The sequence below is a fragment of the Salvelinus alpinus genome, chromosome 14 (genome assembly GCF_045679555.1).
Source record: "Salvelinus alpinus chromosome 14, SLU_Salpinus.1, whole genome shotgun sequence".
NCBI lineage: Eukaryota > Metazoa > Chordata > Actinopteri > Salmoniformes > Salmonidae > Salvelinus > Salvelinus alpinus.
Genome location: NC_092099.1, coordinates 29,544,897 through 29,554,112, shown reverse-complemented (window position 1 = coordinate 29,554,112; position 9,216 = coordinate 29,544,897). Strand labels below are relative to the sequence as shown.

Genomic DNA, 9,216 nt, shown 5'->3' with positions numbered 1-9,216 from the left:
CAGACAGTGTCCTCTCCTCTCCCATCTGGGGTAGCTGGGCTGGGGGGGTGCGGCCCGGGCTCACAGAGGGCTGTGTCATGGAGGTAGCTGGGGGAATGTAACACACCGCCGTAGGTGACAGGGGGACTGCGGAAAAGTCACACACAGCTGTGGGGGAGGGGGCGCAGCCATGAGTCTCTGCTGCTTTAACTGTTGGAGTAAAGGGTTTGTTGGGTTGAGTGAATGTGACATTAGGGGGGGCCATGGTGACTTCCGTCCCTCCCTGGAAGCTCAGTGTGCCCCTATTTAGGTCTAACTGGCAGCCTGTGCTCCTAAGAAAGTCCAACCCCAGGATACAAGGGTCCTGCACAGCCGCCACCCACACAGGATGACGCACAGTCCTGCCCCCTACTGTCAGTCATTATTCCCTTCCCTTTCATGGGTGCCAGCTCACCTGTGACTGTGCGGAGCTGCACAGTTGTAGGCTCACACTGAGTCCAACCTGGCACAATATCTGGCCTCACCAGGGTTACTGTGGACCCAGTGTCCACCAGGGCGGAGCAGGGCACCCCCTCCACAGTGACAGGGACATGACAAAAGTCCCCAACACAGGTCCGGCCCACCACAACAACAGGCTCCATCCGCTTGCCCTCGTCTGCTTCTGGGGGAAGTGGAGCCTTGCTTCCCCGTCTGTGCCGGTGGGCTCCTCCTGAAGATGATGGTGGTTGGGATAGAAAGCCAGGGGTCCGCACTACCCGGTCTATGCGGACCCCGAGCCGTTTCCCTGAGCTCTGGGGGACATGGGGCAATCTCGGCGCAGATGGCCTGGCTGGCCACAACCCCAGCAGACCCTGGGACCAGGGCGTGTGTTTCGTGCCGCCTGTAGCGACACAGCACGAATGAGTTTTGTCATTTCGGCCACCCAAGCAGGCTTTTCCGGCTCCGGGCTGCTCTGCCCCCCAGCTCGCACAGAGGGTGTGTCTCCCTGCACCCCCACCAAAGCCCCAGCTGAAGCCCCAGCCCACACCAGCTCCCTCTCCAAAGCCATCTCCAAGGCTGTCTGCAATGACTCAGGATGAGCCAGCTGGGTCTGTATGCGCAGCTCCGTAGGAGAGAGCGCCTGTATGAACTGGTCCCGTGCTAGCTCGCTCTGCACGGAGGGGGGCATGTGAGCATATGCCCGCCGAGAGAGGCTCTCAATGTCATTAGCTAGCACCCGTAGAGGCTCTCCAGGCTGCCTGCGTCTATTACTCAGTTCGGAGCGCAGTAGCCCGGGCTGTACACACTGTCCATAGCGCCTCCTCAGTGCTCCCACTAAAGCACCATAATCATGCCTGTCCTCGGGGCTAATCAATATCAAACAGGCCAGAGCTTCATCCGTGAGGCATAAAGCCAACTGCAGTGCCCTTTCTTCATCCGACCACCCCCTAAAATGAGCTAACAGTTCAAACTGAGCATGAAAAGCTTCCCAATCCGCCTTACCGGAATACTTCGGGGTCTTAACAGATACGGACGCAGCCGGGAACTGGGCGCCGCCATGTTTGTTTACATCCTGAGCCCCAGATTCCTCGTCACGCCGCGTCGACGTCACCACTTCGGTCCGCCCACCAGAATCCGCGCGAAATACAGTCGACGAAGCACTCATGCCCGCTTCAGCCGCCATCGCTCTAACGTCCTCCCTCAAGCGGCCTCTGCGCTCCGACGCCCTGGCGATCTCCTCAGACAGAACCCCCGACGTCCATTCACACGCACCTCCTTGGCCATAATCGTCCCCTACCTCCACCTTCACTTTCGGATTCCCTCGAAGCATTTTCAATCCCCGTTCTCACCTACGGTAGCTAGCCACATAAGTCAGCTAGCTAGCTGGCTAACTTGTATCAACGTTTTTACTTCTGACACCAATGTAATGACCTGACTAGATCATAAATGAACAATTGTCCAGACAGAGGCTTGAGTTTGCGAATTGACGGTTTATTAAACCAACTTTACACAGGCTACTGTTTGGGCCGTAGCACACGCCAAATAGATGACAGATAACCCACAAGCCAATCGTGACCTTCTCTTGTGAAGCCCAGACGTAAGAGAGAGAGAACAAAGGCTGAACCTGGTCTTAACTTCCAATGCTCCACCCCCCTGCCCAACCCCCCTCCACGCCACTCCGCCAACCACCAGGATGCCCGGCATCAGAACATTCCAGGCATTCCCGTGATTGGCAGATAGCAGGTTGATTGACATGTCTGTGCGGGTCGCTACAATATTTTGCAGCTGATTTCTCAGCCAGGTGACATGATGATGTAGGGCTCGTGTAGCCAAAACGTAATCTTGCTCATGTGCTGAGTGATGTTTACTACTCAACTGTCACTGCCATAGTGCTAGTTAGCCTTGCAGTCAATTCAGTCGGATTATAACCAAAGATACTGGTAAGAGGACCTTTTGGAATAAAACATTCAATTATTTTATGTAATTAGCCATCATCCGTTATATTGTACAATGTTTTATTAGTCATCATCTATTATATTGTACTTTGTTCTGTTTTGGAAAATAGCTCGTTTCTGCCAACCTGTTCTGCATGTTCTGTAGTGTTTAGCTGTGTTCTGCCTGTTGTTGGCTACACTAGGCAGCTACTAGTAGCTAGCTGGCTAAATTATTTTGCTAGCTAGCTAGCAAAATAACTGTTAGCTAACCTTAAGCTCGTCGAAATCAAAAATCCTTGTTTTCATTTCATGTATTTGCAAACATTGAGTATATTCATGTTAGCTAATTAGTCATGTTTGTCTTCCTTCCACAACATAAAAATCCAAAGAGCTAACGTTATTAGAAATGTCAGATCACGTCGAGGTAATATAGATAATATCTAATGACCATATGAATGTATCAATAGTTGTAGCTACGTTAGCTATCAGTCATAGCTAGGTCTATGAAATATTTACAACAAATAAGATTACCATCTAATTGTTATTCTTACATAGAGCATATTTTCTGTCAATTGCTGGCAGCACCATTTCACCAGGTCAAATTTCTGACACAGGTCAAATGTACTTGGCAGATAAAAGGTGATCCTGATTCTTGAAATTATTGCTTTTGGGAGAATCTGCTGCCTGAACATGGCACACATAGAGCCAGGGGCAGAGGTCCAAGGGTCCGTGGAGGACTGCTGAGGCCCAGTGTAAAGACGGGCCCATGTAGAGGGCAGGGCAAGAGGATCAAACAGGGCCAGGAGAGGGAACAGGGGGACATGTAGAAGGGGCAGAGGCAGAATCTGGGAAATATCCATGGCTGATAGGGAGAGAGTTGATCATCATCCTCAAGATAGACTTGCACAGGTGAAGGTTTGTAAGCCACATTACATCATGTCTGATTAGTCTAAACAAAATCTAGACCAGATTGTCAACTCTGGTTCTCATGTCAACCAGGAAATATGGCTCTTTTTTTTATTCACTTTAGGTGTATCTTGAACAGCTGTTCGAGAGAAAGAGGCATGGTGTCTTGATGATGCTGGAGAGGACACCAGAAGCAGTTTGATGTGGTCCATCTCATCCAGGGAGGTGGTGGAGGTGCAGAAGGAGGCCCTTTTTGGTGCACCTTTGGCAGGTGTCAAGAAATGCCAACTGACATGGAGAAGTGCTGTGGTGGGGGGCCAAATACCTGCATCAGTACAACGCTGCACATTCACTTACTGCTTGGAGGCTGGAAACATCAGGGTTGATAGTAATGATCTATTAGCCCTGGATGAGAGCACAAAACAGGGAGAAGACCATGCAGTTTTACAGGCATACTGCCTACCAGCAGTTAATCTGTTGGCAGCATGGCACGCTTTCGGCAGGGCCACAGAATTGTTATTCCAAGCTGCTGCGCATCAGAGACACTTTCCCAGACCCTAATGGCCAGTATAAAGGATTCACTCCTGGCAGACTGACCTAAAGAATTGTCCATGTATTTTGAAATGTTTTGTTTGGTTATTTTTGTATATGTGTTAGCTGTTTAATAAAACAGCTGATGTTAGACAAAGGTTGAATATAGTGTAAGTGCACTTTTTTTTGTTCCACAAATAGTTCAAAATGTTTATATGAAACAATCATAGAACAAATAAGACTAACTACATTTATTTAGACATAAGACAACATTAATAAGTGACAAAGTATTTATAAGGTATATTTATAGGTGGATTGAGTAGAGGGGACTGCATAAAACATTATCAATAACATGAGGTTAGTTACAATTGCTATTAATAAGAAAATGTGGTATATTTAATTGAGTAGATGGGACTGTACAATAACATAATGGTTATTTGTAATTGTTATTTACAAGAAACTATAGGAACTAATAGTTAGCTATTGGTATTCAGTGTGTATGGACATGGGGTTTCCAGTCATTGTAGCTGTTCAGATTCTAGGGAGAGGGAGGAAAAGATACATCTAGAAACACTCTGTTTGACCGTACTTTTTAAAAACACTATCGTATCACTCATACATAGCCCTCAGCTGACATGTGCCTGAACCAGCTCCTGGATGGGTGGTGGTGTAATGTCAGGGAGAAGGCCAAGATTACCTGGGTCACTGGCTACACGAGGGATGATCCTTGGCATTCCTATGCTGGATGCCAACCTCAGGGATGTAACTGTTGGGTTTTACTGGCCCTGCAAAAAAAAAAAAAATCTGTAGTAGCTGAGGGTATAGAACACAGAACAGCAAAGAAAGAGTAATTACTATTACAATATCAAGATATAACCAATAGGCAGTAAAATGTGCTGCTGCACTGAACAAGTTTGGGCAGGTTTTGGTTCTGACTGGAGTTGTACATAATATATATATTTTTTTTCTTCTTCCCAGAACGTTAACCATGTGTGTTCTCTTGTTTTGACTGTTCTGTAGTTTCGACCCAATGATTCGTCTGACAAAAAGAACTTTGCGTACCCCAGGCCCAGGCATGGATCAAAGCTGGCGAGACATTCAATGACATCATCAAGAGATATGCTGGACCCTATGTCAGAGAGGTGTTTTTGGGACCACATCGTTTCTATTGTCCTGCTAATAGCCCTTGTGAAAAACAAGTGTTTGCGTCTTGGTAGGCTGTCATTGTAAATAAGAATTTGTTCTTAATTGACTTGCCTAGTTAAAATGCAAAAAAAAAAAATTATATAATACCTCAGGAATTTACCTGGAGTAGGAGTGATGCAGTTGTCGCTGACGTGGATGAGGCAGAGGCTCAAGTGTTTCCACTGTACAAGATATCTGTGGAATGGTTACAGACAGTATACAGGTCAGAGGTCAAAAGTCTTATATGCAAATAACAGGATTGGGTTGTGCAACTGAAAGTGGCTCGCTCAATCTTTACATGTGTCCCTCCTTTCTCCCTCCCTAGAAGTAATCACTTATTAGAAATGACTAGACAGGTAAAAGCCATGTAATGGAGCCCTTGGCTTCACCTGCCCAATCCTGTCTAAGCAGCGATTACTTTAAGGAGGGAGGAAGGAGTTGTGACTGTTTGAGGTTGTGGACAGGTGTCTTTTATACTGATAACAAGTTCAAACAGGTGCCATTAATACAGGTAACGAGTGGAGGACAGAGGAGCCTCTTAAAGAAGAAGTTACAGGTCTGTGAGAGCCAGAAATCTTGCTTGTTTGTAGGTGACCAAATACTTATTTTCCACCATAATTTGCAAATAAATTCATTAAAAATCCTACAATGTGATTTTCTGGATTTTTTTTTCTCATTTTGTCTGTCATAGTTGAAGTGTACCTATGATGAAAATTACAGGCCTCTCTCATCTTTTTAAGTGGGAGAACTTGCACAATTGGTGGCTGACTAAATACTTTTTTGCCCCACTGTAAACAATGATATGAGAACAAAATTCAGCAGGATGTCATACTGAATATTGAAATGTAAGCCCATTTCCAAGGGGTCAAAGGTAACAATGGGGCAAAATGGGCATAATGGAAAGTATCACCCATAAACAGAGACTTGATGCATGAATAGTATGTTTGTATACAGTTACGCTTTAAGACCAGCACATACACAGAAAAGATCTGGTTCATTTTTCACTCATTAGTTCCAATGTCTCTGCCCCACACTGTCAGATCCTCAAGTTAGTGCTTGTTGTTCGTGAGCATATTAGACACTGTATGAAAAGTTGTGGTTAGCCAATGGCCTACTTTGACCAAATTGGAGAAATAGCTTTTGTATATGCTTGACTTAAAGCATAATAAATGACAAAAGTAACTAAATGTTTTCTGATATGGTCTACTACATCATCTGAGAATGGTCCTTGGTGGTGCTGCAGACCACCAAGGTAGCAGAAAACATGTTTCTGTATATTGCCATAATAAAGAATACTGTTATGATAATACATGCCTACATGTTTGTCTGATAATGCAGTCAGTCATTCTAGTCAATTACAGGGTATTTCACCTACATACAGTGGGGAGAACAAGTATTTGATACACTGCCGATTTTGCAGGTTTTCCTACTTACAAAGCATGTAGAGGTCTGTAATTTTATCATAGGTACACTTCAATTGTGAGAGACGGAATCTAAAACAAAAATCCAGAAAATCACATTGTATGATTTTTAAGTAATTCATTTGCATTTTATTGCATGACATAAGTATTTGATCACCTACCAACCAGTAAGAATTCCGGCTCTCACAGACCTGTTAGTTTTTCTTTAAGAAGCCGTCCTGTTCTCCACTCATTACCTTTATTAACTGCACCTGTTTGAACTCGTTACCTGTATAAAAGACACCTGTCCACACACTCAATCAAACAGACTCCAACTTCTCCACAATGGCCAAGACCAGAGAGCTGTGGAAGGACATCAGGGATACAATTGTAGACCTGCACAAGGCTGGGATGGGCTACAGGACAATAGGCAAGCAGCTTGGTGAGAAGGCAACAACTGTTGGTGCAATTATTAGAAAATGGAAGAAGTTCAAGATGACGGTCAATCACCCTCGGTCTGGGGCTCCATGCAAGATCTCACCTCGTGGGGCATCAATGATCATGAGGAAGGTGAGGGATCAGCCCAGAACTACACGGCAGGACCTGGTCAATGACCCGAAGAGAGCTGGGACCACAGTCTCAAAGAAAACCATTAGTAACACACTATGCCGTCATGGATTAAAATCCTGTAGCGCACGCAAGGTCCCCCTGCTCAAGCCAGCGCATGTCCAGGCCCGTCTGAAGTTTGCCAATGACCATCTGGATGATCCAGAGGATCTTTTTGGTCTAAACTCCACTCGCCGTGTTTGGAGGAAGAAGAAGGATGAGTACAACCCCAAGAACACCATCCCAAACGTGAAGCATGGAGGTGGAAACATCATTCTTTGGGGATGCTTTTCTGCAAAGGGGACAGGACGACTGCACCGTATTGAGGGGAGGATGGATGGGGCCATGTATCGCGAGATCTTGGCCAACAACCTCCTTCCCTCAGTAAGAGCATTGAAGATGGGTCGTGGCTGGGTCTTCCAGCATGACAACGACCCGAAACACACAGCCAGGGCAACTAAGGAGTGGCTCCGTAAGAAGCATCTCAAGGTCCTGGAGTGGCCTAGCCAGCCTCCATACCTGAACCCAATAGAAAATCTTTAGAGGGAGATGAAAGTCCGTATTGCCCAGCGACAGCATCGAAACCTGAAGGATCTGGAGAAGGTCTGTATGGAGGAGTGGGCCAAAATCCCTGCTGCAGTGTGTGCAAACCTGGTCAAGAACTACAGGAAACGTATGATCTCTGTAATTGCAAACAAAGGTTTCTGTACCAAATATTAAGTTCTGCTTTTCTGATGTATCAAATATTTATGTCATACAATAAAATGCAAATTAATTACTTAAAAATCATACAATGTGATTTTCTGGAATTTTGTTTTAGATTCCGTCTCTCACAGTTGAAGTGTACCTATGATAAAAAATTACAGACCTCTACATGCTTTGTAAGTAGGAAAACCTGCAAAATCGGCAGTGTATCCAATACTTGTTCTCCCCACTGTATGTTACTATTGCCATTATGGCCTTTAAAAAAAAAACTAATTGGACCTTTAACCCCTTCACAATTCTATATTCAGGACACTCTCCACCCATACGGTGTTCTTCACTCTATCATTTGATCTAGCATGACTGACTGCCTGCAGTAAGAATTTTTTTTCCAGCATTTTGTCAAAAGTGGATGATCTAGAATCAATTCAAATGCGGGAATGGACTTGGAATTACAGAGCAATCCTATTTGAAATCCTCTTGTGCCTCCGGCAGACCCTTTCAACACTCACTCCAGTCTCCCACTAACCTCATTTACCACGTGATTTTCTTATTCAAGAAATGACATTTCAGGGATGTGAGGCTCTAAAATCTGTTACGTTCTCCAGTAAGAAAACCAAAATAGTTGCTCAAACAGAACAGAAGGGGGAACTAACAAAGAGTCACTGACAACAACGGACTGTGTGATCACGCTCTCCGTAGCCGACGTGAGTAAGACCTTTAAACAGGTCAATATACACAAGGCTGCAGGGCCTTTTGCATACCGGCCAAAAGATCCACAGATGATGCAATCTCTATTGCACTCCACGCCCTTTCCCACATGGACAAAAGGAACACCTACGTGAGAATGACTACATTGACTACAGCTCAGCATTCAACACCATAGTGCCCTCAATTCTCATCACTAAGCTAAGGACCCTGGGACTAAACACCTCCCTCTGCTACTGTATCCTGGACTTCCTGACGGGCCGCCCCCAGGTGGTAAGGGTAGGTAACACATATGCCACGCTGATCCTCAACACGGGGGCCCCTCAGGGGTACGTACTCAGTCCCCTCCTGTACTCCCTGTTCTCCCCTGACTGCATGGCCAGGCACGACTCCAACACAATCATTAAGTTTGCCGATGACACAACAGTGGTAGGCCTGATCACCGACAACGGCGAGACAGCCTATAGGGAGGAAGTCAGAGACCTGGCTGTGTGGTGCCAGGGCAACAACCTCTCCCTCAACATGATCAAGACAAAGGAGATGATTGTGGACTACAGGTAAAGGAGGACTGAGCATGCCCCCATACTTATTGACGGGGCTGTAGTGGAGCAGGTTGAGAGTTTCAAGTTCCATGGTGTCCACATCACCAACAAACTAACATGGTCCAAGCACACCAAGACAGTCGGGAAGAGGGCACGACAAAACCTATTCCCCCTCAGGAGACTGAAAAGATTTGGCATTGGTCCTAAGATCGTCAAAAGATTCTACAGCTGTACTATTGAGAG

At 45.8% G+C, this 9,216-nt stretch overlaps 1 long non-coding RNA gene across 1 annotated transcript; it reads left to right on the top strand.

Moving 5' to 3' along the window:
* Window positions 1-2,222: 2,222 nt before the first annotated feature.
* LOC139538725 (uncharacterized) lies at window positions 2,223-3,994 on the top strand. Its single transcript, XR_011667790.1, has 2 exons — window positions 2,223-2,399; window positions 3,424-3,994. It is a non-coding gene; the product is annotated as an uncharacterized lncRNA (long non-coding RNA).
* The last annotated feature ends 5,222 nt before the right edge of the window (window positions 3,995-9,216 follow it).